The sequence below is a fragment of the Tenebrio molitor genome, unplaced genomic scaffold (assembly GCF_963966145.1).
Source record: "Tenebrio molitor unplaced genomic scaffold, icTenMoli1.1 SCAFFOLD_610, whole genome shotgun sequence".
NCBI lineage: Eukaryota > Metazoa > Arthropoda > Insecta > Coleoptera > Tenebrionidae > Tenebrio > Tenebrio molitor.
Window position 1 is genome coordinate 1 of NW_027184183.1, and position 9,767 is coordinate 9,767.

Below are 9,767 nucleotides of genomic sequence, written 5' to 3' on the forward strand. Positions count from 1 at the left end.
AAATGACCTCATGGACCAGCCGTTCCTGTTAGGTTTTATATATCAAATTGATTCGTCTGTCTTTTTCATCATGCCTTCGAAAAGCGAGCTCCTGTTTCGCCAAAGTAACTGTGACGTCAATTAAATACGATAATAAAATTCGGTTTTTCCGAACTTATTGTGAGTGAGAGCAGTGAGAGCATCTTCTTTTCGTATCCCACCTCCACCCGGCGGCAGTAGTGCAGTGCTTATCAACATAATTACCGGCGTCTCGCCTCCACATTTTGACTTTTTTGTGTTTTATGTGTTCTCTAAGTCCAAAATTTTTAAATTTTTAAAAAGAGATTGCGGTACTATTCCTGTTGCTGAAATTATAATAATATATTTATTAATTTTTGTATTATATGTCTGTGTTATATTGTGTGAATTTGGAACAGCTATATCTAAAAGATATGCTTGCTTTTGTTGTTTATTTAAAATAATAATGTCTGGTCTGTTATGCTGAATGTGAATGTCAGTTAAAACTGTGCGATCAAAATATAATTTGTAATTGTCATTTTCTAAACAACTTTCTGGTTTATAAATGTAATGTGGTTGTGTATCCTTTAATAAATTGAATTTAACTGCTAAATTCATGTGTATAATTTTTGCGAATATATCATGACGTTTTTTATATTCGCTGTGAGCCAAAACGGTGCAAGATCTTGTATTGCAAATATAAAACCCTCAGCTCTTTAAAATATCTCCCATGTAAAGACTTTTGTTTTATATTTGCTATAGTGTCATATCACGAGCTCTATTGAGAAAATAATTTTTTAGTGAAGCAATTTGATTGTGTTGTAGAATTTCTAGATTTGAAAAACCCCTACCACCATTTTCGCGTGGTAAATTAAATCTTTCAACAGCAGATTTGGGGTGATGTTTACAAAATTTTGTAAAGAGAACTCTAGTTTGAATATTTATATTCTTTAAATTAGTTTTGGACCATTTTATAACACCAAAAGAATAGATTTAATTTGATTTGATTGATTAATACCTAAATATTTATAAAATTCTCCTTTATTTAAATTTTTAATGATTTCTCCTTCTTTAGTTATATATTCTAAATTTTCGTAATGACCACGACATATTGATTGATTTTCAGTTATTGTTAAGTTTTATGTCATCCATATAAAGAAGGTGATTTAATTTAATATTAATTTTATAAATTTTAAGAATTTTAATTAACCATGAATGTGGTACTGAATCATAGGCTTTTTTGTAGTCTATGAATTGTTGTTGCATTATTTTCCAAACGTTTGAGACTTAAAATATTCGTCAAATGTTCTTCTTTTTTTAAATCAGAATACCCCTGACAAATCCGAACATTTTGTTTTGCGGTAGATAAAAGTAAACATGGGCCAAGACAGAATATTAATATTCGGTGTGGAATTTTCCTGCGTTCTTGTTCATTTCTATCGAAGTGCTCACGAAAAGTTGTGAATATCAACACTTTGTAATTGTCGTAGTGAAAAATAAAAAAGATAGCTATGGGGCACAACTTATTTCGCACTTCATTAGAAAAGTAACAGTATTAAAATAAAAAAAATATTTTTCTAAATTTCGAACGTTAGGTCTATCCTGACCAGCCGCCAATTAGTGGTATTATTTTATTTTTTGCTGTTTTCCACAATAGTTATTTTTATATTAAATCATTGATTCAAAAAATTGAAATTAAAAATTCAAATTTTTGAAGGAACTCTGAAGTTTCAATGCAGTGACCATGTTGCTAGGTAACTAATAAAAAACAGTGCGTGAAATGAAAAACAGAAATAGTCGTATGCGTTTTGTATGGTTTCTATGGTTTCGATCTTACTAACAATGCAATGAAAATGACCCACTTCAGGCACAGATAACTATGCGTGAATTTCAATTTTTTGAATCAATTATATAAAAACAAAATTGATTTGGCGGCCGCTACACAAAAGTGGTGGGAGGCGAGAACCTGTTTCCGCCGGTCAATTTTAAAATTAATAAATTTTCCCTGGATACGTATTCGACTTATCCGGTACGAGTTATTTTTAAATTAACTTAATGGCCCGTTGCTCTTGTTCTTTTTACATTGAATATGCGATGTTTTGGCATCGTTAGCAATAGTACAATACTCACGCATTTTTAATCTAAAATTAACAAAACTTGAATGGATCGGGATTATCACACTTCTGAATTGAAGTTTTCATTCGTTTAAAATATAATTGATAGTAATACGTAATGCGGATTGCCTAAACGTTGCTTCCATCACGTCAACATCACACATTCACGTTCGCCCGTAGAAATGGCGTGATGCACACGAAATCGATCCAAAAAGGCTCATAATATTTGTGTCACGCGAATCTACGTCGAAAACTAGAAAAAAAAAAAATTCAATTCGAATTTCAATAATCGAAACGATGCGTCGTCGATACTAAACGTAGGTAGTAACTAAAGTGTGATCGGGTGCGATAAAAGTGTCCGTCAATAATCATCATCCGACAATCATTTAATAGACGAACGCTAATTTTTGGCACTCACTCGGACGACAGAACCAGTCCAGACGGAAACCGGGGCGCGGGGTGGGTGGGTGGTTGTATGTCCGTGAATCTGTCCGGCGCGCGTCAACATTTCAGTTATCGTCGCGAGAGTTAAAACGAAAGGTGGTTAGTGTGAAAGTGACGTTTTTTCGTGGAGACACGTTACGAAGGGTGAGTACCTAATATAATATAAAACCAACCGAAAACCCACAATAGTGCCCCGGTTTATTATCGTGAATAGGTGTTTGGTAAATATTTTCTGTATTCCAACTAGCAAGTCTTTTATCAAAAAACTCCGGCAACATGGCTATTGTGGTATTGTTGATACCACCTAACTGAAGAACTTAGTTAATAACTAAGTCGACGATTTTATCGGGAAATTGAACGGAGAAACAAAAATAGCTCTTAGCGACAGTTGCCTGAAGTCGCAAATAACGGCGATTGACGAAATCACGTTTTTTTTATTTTAATTCCAATGAACAATACACAGGGTCACAATTATCTGTTATGTATTCTATAATGTTTTGCAAAGTAAATAATGTGAGTTGTCATGCGTAATATTAATTAGCTAAGTAATTTTTGCAAGTATTTTATGTCAGATATGCAATGTATAATAACGTAATGTTGCAAAGTATTTTAATTTTTATGCTAGGTAGAGATAATAACTCGACAATAACTCTTCTCTAATGAAAAAAAAAATAGAAAATGATTTAGGAACATAAAAAATCTCATTAAAACAGGAACAATTGAAATTAAAATAAACATAACATTCTGTACTAAAGTACAGTTTTGTTCACTCCTTTTTTCAAAGTCTTCTGTCCTCTCATTTGCACATACTGCTATTCCAAAACAGTGAAATTGTCTGTTTCAGGGAATCCTTAACGTTCCTTGCTAATGTCAACAACGTTTTCGATGAAACAAAGAGTCGGAAAAATGTCGGCTCATTGTATTCAATAACATACGCGACTACAAAACCATCTGTATCATTTGTAGGAATCGCGGTTTTTTCGATGAGAATTCGTTCTAATTTTTTCTTTCTTAAAAAAGCTAAGTAATTTTAATTTCACTAAAGATGAACATTTAGGCTATATGCTGGGTAATGCAAATCCATCAACCATCAACTAGGTTGTTCAGCAGATGTACGATTGTTTATTTGATTTCTTCTTCCGAAGAGTTGTATTCTGGCAAAATAGAAATTTATTCATAACATAACCTCAATCAACTAAATTATTTCGAATACAATAACCACATAACTACAAGTTGGATAGGCATGGGTGCAAAATACCGATAATGCATGAAACCTAATAATAATAATAATGACATAATAAAAGTTAATTAAAAATCGCTGTTTCACGTCTTTTTCTTTTTTGTTCGAGAGTTTTTGTGGTTCTGAAAAGAACCGTTTATAAATGTGTCGAAAACGAAAAACATCTATTTCGAACTGGTGTACTTGGTGACGGCTTTGGTACCTTCGGAGACGGCGTGCTTGGCCAACTCACCGGGCAACAACAGACGCACGGCAGTTTGAATTTCTCTGCTGGTGATCGTCGAACGTTTGTTGTAGTGTGCCAGACGGGAAGCTTCAGCGGCGATACGTTCGAAGATGTCGTTCACGAAACTGTTCATTATGCTCATAGCCTTACTAGAGATACCGGTGTCGGGATGGACTTGTTTCAACACCTTGTAGATGTAGATGGCATAGCTCTCCTTCCTCCTGCGCTTCTTTTTTTTGTCGCTCTTGGAAATGTTCTTCTGAGCTTTCCCGGCCTTCTTGGCTGCCTTACCACTTGTCTTCGGCGGCATTTTTCAATTCAATTCGATTCAACAAACTCGCGAACTGCTCTGACTCGTGTGCGTGCGTTAACTTTGCACCACCACCTTTCTGATAGGTAGTGTGTTCACCAGAACCCCACCTGAAAACGGGCTCCCACCAATCGTCACGTCCTATTCTCCTATCACGGAGGCTATAAATTCGAAGCACAGCTACCAGCTTTTACAATCGACGAGTCCCGTCCGTCAGTTTTATTACTTCTCGTGGTGTCTAACGAACGAACTTAAAATGTCAGGTCGCGGTAAAGGAGGTAAAGTGAAGGGAAAAGCGAAATCCCGTTCGAGCCGTGCCGGTCTCCAGTTTCCGGTGGGTAGGATACATCGTCTTCTCAGAAAAGGAAATTACGCGGAACGCGTCGGTGCAGGAGCTCCCGTCTATTTGGCCGCCGTCATGGAGTACTTAGCCGCCGAAGTTCTAGAATTGGCAGGAAACGCTGCCCGTGACAACAAGAAGACACGTATTATACCGCGTCATCTGCAGCTGGCCATCAGAAACGACGAGGAATTGAACAAACTCCTGTCCGGAGTTACGATCGCCCAAGGCGGTGTCTTACCCAACATTCAGGCCGTACTTTTACCCAAAAAAACCGAGAAGAAACCTTAAACGAACGATCGATCCATCTCCGTGGCGAAAACTCAAAATATCGGCCCTTCTCAGGGCCACTATAGCTTTTTTTTTTCGTAAAATGACCGATGCATCTTTTCTTTTTGTATTATTATCATTTACGACTGCAATGCCAAAAGGAAAGCAAGGGGTGTTTACGATCTTGGTACATTTATCAGGTAGTCAGTTAGTAATAATTGTCCGTTGTTTCTCGAAAGAACATCATGTTTCTTTTTTTTCCTCTTATTTTTATTTTGTGGTTCTGAAAAGAACCGATTTTGTATTTCGTATTTTATTCTGGTTTTCTCGAACGGTGAAGAGCGCCAGGAAATTAACCTCCGAAACCGTAGAGGGTGCGTCCTTGACGTTTCAAAGCGTAGACGACGTCCATCGCTGTCACGGTTTTACGTTTGGCGTGTTCCGTGTAGGTGACGGCATCTCGGATGACATTTTCCAAGAACACTTTCAGGACTCCGCGAGTTTCTTCGTAGATCAAACCGGAAATACGTTTCACGCCGCCACGACGAGCCAATCTTCTGATAGCGGGTTTCGTGATGCCCTGGATGTTGTCACGCAGGACTTTGCGATGACGCTTCGCTCCTCCTTTTCCCAATCCTTTGCCTCCTTTACCGCGACCGGTCATCTTTTCAGATTATTTCAACTGACACAAAATACCTGCACACCTCGTCCCTAGGAAGTCAACTACCGCAAAATTTCAACTAACGGAGCCTTATATAGATTCAACGGTTCACCATCGACCAATCGACGAAGTCAGCCGTTGACTTTGTTCACGTATAAAAGTACAATTTAATATGGCGGAATTTTTAGTACCCGTTTACCTTTCGACGCGTGCACGTCTAACGATCGTCAGAGTCGATTTTAATAATTGTCAGTTTTGTTTTTCATTCGTTTCATTCGAAATGGCCAGGACCAAGCAGACCGCACGCAAGTCCACCGGAGGAAAAGCCCCCAGGAAACAACTGGCTACCAAAGCGGCCAGGAAAAGCGCTCCCGCCACTGGCGGCGTCAAGAAGCCCCACCGTTACAGACCTGGTACCGTGGCTCTGCGTGAGATCCGTCGTTACCAGAAAAGTACCGAGTTGCTCATCCGCAAGCTTCCCTTTCAACGTTTGGTGAGGGAGATCGCTCAGGATTTCAAAACCGATTTGCGCTTCCAAAGCTCCGCCGTGATGGCCCTCCAGGAAGCGAGCGAAGCTTACTTGGTCGGTCTGTTCGAGGACACGAATTTGTGCGCCATCCACGCCAAACGTGTAACCATCATGCCAAAGGACATCCAACTTGCCAGACGTATTCGGGGTGAACGCGCTTAAATTTTTCCACATCGTGTTTCGGAAGAACAACACGAAACACGAATTTTATAACAAAAAAATCGGTTCTTTTCAGAACCTCAAACTTTACAGGCAAAAAAAAAAATATATCGCCCTTCAACCGGAAATGAATAAAATAAAAATGTCAATAATCGGTCGGTCCTCTCGATTCGGGTTGGGTTGCGGTCGTTCGTAAAATTTTATTGCATCCTGTCATCACCTACCTGCCAGCTGATGCTATCTATTTTATTTGGTTTCGCCGTAAGGATAGTTTTATTTCTTTTTTTCGTCGTAGATTATCGTGTGGCCCTGAAAAGGGCCATTTGTGCGTGCCCCGTTGCCGGTAGTACGATGATGACGTCGGAACGAGGCACAGCCGAACGAACATGAGTCGAGTATCCATCCACGTTTCTCACTTTTTCCTCTTCGGCGAAGCGGCCTTTTTCACCTTGACAGGAATGGCTTTGGCTGTCTTGGGTTTGGGTGCTTTGGGTTTTTTAGTCGGACCAGCCTTGTTAGATTTCTTCGCTTTGGAAGGCGATCGGGGTTTCGGGGCGGCTCTAGTTTTCTTTTCTGCCGAGGAGGCGGCCGATTTCTTGGCTTTCGCTGCGGCGGCGGAGGCAGCGACGGCGCTCTTCTTTTCGGCAGCAGTCTTCTTCGCTTTGGGGGAGGCTTGTTTTTTGGCTGTCTTCGAGGAAGCCTTGTCGGAAGTCGTCGCGACGGCGGTACGTTTGGCGGATGATTTTTTCGTCTTGGATGCGGCGGACGAAGCGGGTTTCCTCTTGTCGGAGGCGGAGGCGACTTTGGCACCACCGGAGGTGGACGAGGCGAGCTTGAACGAACCCGACGCGCCCTTACCTTTCGTCTGAACCAGAGATCCCGACGCCACGGCGCCTTTCAGATATTTCTTGATGAAAGGGGCGACCTTTTCGGCGTCGACTTTGTAATTTGCGGCGACGAACTTCTTGATGGCCTGAAGAGACGATCCTCCGCGTTCCTTGAGTCCCTTGATGGCGTTGTTTACCATCTCGGATGTCGGAGGATGGGACGGTTTCGCCCTGGGATTTTTCGCTTTTTTCTCTTTCTTCGCGTGGGATTGAGGGGTGGCAGCGGAACCGGTGGTGACCGATGATGCTGTTTGATTTTCGACGTCGGCCATCTTTCACGTTAAAACGTTAAAAGTTAATAATAATTATTGAAAAAACACTTGCTCACACACGTACACTTCGAGCACCTCGTGAACGAGAATTGAACAAAAAAATTTTCTAAGTCTTTATAAAATAGTCGCCACTGCGGACGGAAGACTGAACGCGCACCGCGTCCGCCGTCGAAGAAATTGCAGGCCTCGGAATCGTTGCCCGCGTGATGGCATCGTCCTCTTTCCTCGATCACCATCGCCACCGTGTGATCAAGCTGGCCGAACTCGGTTTCCGAAGTTTCCCTGGAGATAGCGAAGTTCGTCTCGGAACGTCGGTGGGTTTCGAATCAGGTACACGCCCCTCCAACCACCAGCCCTAAATCCGGGTCGTCACGGTTTCGATTCGGGACCGACGGTTTACGTCGGCGGTGCGGGGTAGACGCGTCGATTCCGGGAATCCATATTTCGTTCGCCGAAATATTGGTCCATCTCTTCCCGGAATACCGCGCCACCTTCTCGATTTTACGACATCTTCGCGTCGCCAAACGCTTCCGAAACGGTCGAAGCACAGAAAGGACCTGGTGTTCGAACCGAGGCAATTCCGACAACAGGATGCCGCGAACCGCCTCTCCGACGTTCAGGTCGATCGTTTTCGGCGGAAGTTGAAACGGGACGAGTCGACGACGGGTCCCGTTGCCGTCCGGACCCTTCGGGACGGCCGAAAGTCCGTCGAGAGGATCATCCGAAAGGAGACGGTCTTCATCGTCCGACCGATGCCGCACCTACGAGTTTTCCGATATTTTCTTCGACGGATCTTCAGGTTTTCTTCCTTTCTTCCGTCTTTCTCTCTTCGTAATTTCGTGTCCGACCTGCGTCGTCCGAAGTCGGGGTGAAGATCGAAGAAAAAACGCCAAAAATAACAACTCGTCAGCCACGCACACCGCGTTCGAATGTCTAACGGTCCAACTTGGATTTTCGAAGATCGCCGAATCCGAGGGACGATAAATAATAATAATAATAATAATAATGGTAATAAATAATAATGTTAATAATAATAATAATGATATGATGATTATAACGATAATTATTATAGATAGGTAAATAGAAACACAGGTCTCCTCTCGAAAATCGGAACTTCCTGATATTACTTACATATTTCGGTCGATCCAAATGTGGGAATCTCGTCGTCGTCGGAGCAAGCAGCGCGGTAGGTGGGGTGAAATTCTGGATTTTCCACCGCCGCCGGCGGTCGAAAAATGTGCGACGCGGGAGATCGCCAGTCCGTCTAGTAGTCTCTCTTGTCGTTAGAGCGTGACGTGGTGGTTGTTGTGGGATTTCCCGTTAGTTCGGTCCGACGTCGGTCGTCAGAGGGTAAGTGCATACGGAAACGAAACGCATCGCGTTTTGATGTTCATATTCGTGCATCGGAATGTTAAAAGCAATATATTTTACACCAACGATCACACCTAAACACCACGGCAACGGCCATACCACGTTGAAAAGCACCGGTTCTCGTCCGATCACCGAAGTTAAGCAACGTCGGGCGCGGTCAGTACTTGGATGGGTGACCGCTTGGGAACACCGCGTGCCGTTGCCCCCCAACACTTTTTGTTTTTTTTTGAAATCCATAGCAACCACCGAACCGATTTGTTTTTCGTGCAGGTATTCGGAAACATGCACAGACCCGTATAATGTAGATTCATAGCTTTAAGTACTAGATAATTAAGAAAACAATTTTTTTTGTCGATTAATTGTAAACAATTGCAGAATAAAAACTCGTCAAACGGTAAAGGTTGTCGTTCGATCACCGAAGGTAAGCCACGCGGGCAGCGGTCAGCACTTGGACGGGTGACCGGTTCATTATATTCCTTCCGTGAGTTTAACAAAGATAACATATGCAAATGTCGTAAGTGCGACGAGGAAGACGGCGATCTTTTAATGTAAAAAAAATATATATTAGGTTACGCGTACATGCCACTTTGACTGCTGCTTTATTTTTTTGGTTTTTAAATAATTAGAGATCTGAATTCAACATATCAGTTCTATGTTATAATGGACAGACAATGTTGTATTCTTGGCCCCTAACACGTTAAGACCAACATAAAAACTAGAATAACTTACCATTCGTTAAACGTTAAACAATTTCGAACCACGTTTTTTTGAGCTCGAACAAACTCATAACACAACACTCATTTATTAGTCACTGGACCATTGTAAAACGAGAAGAGAAAAACCATGCGAAACTATTTTTAAAACGAAGAGAATAAAGGTTTTAAATGGTAGGGCTGTATGACAGACTTGTCAATTATCGTGGGGGGTACGGCTGAGATTTATGACGA

The 9,767-nt window shown here is 41.6% G+C and overlaps 1 non-coding gene across 1 annotated transcript; it reads left to right on the forward strand.

Moving 5' to 3' along the window:
• Positions 1-8,905: 8,905 nt before the first annotated feature.
• Positions 8,906-9,025, forward strand: LOC138140934 (5S ribosomal RNA). Its single transcript, XR_011162842.1, has one exon. It is a non-coding gene; the product is annotated as a 5S ribosomal RNA (ribosomal RNA).
• Positions 9,026-9,767: the final 742 nt, after the last annotated feature.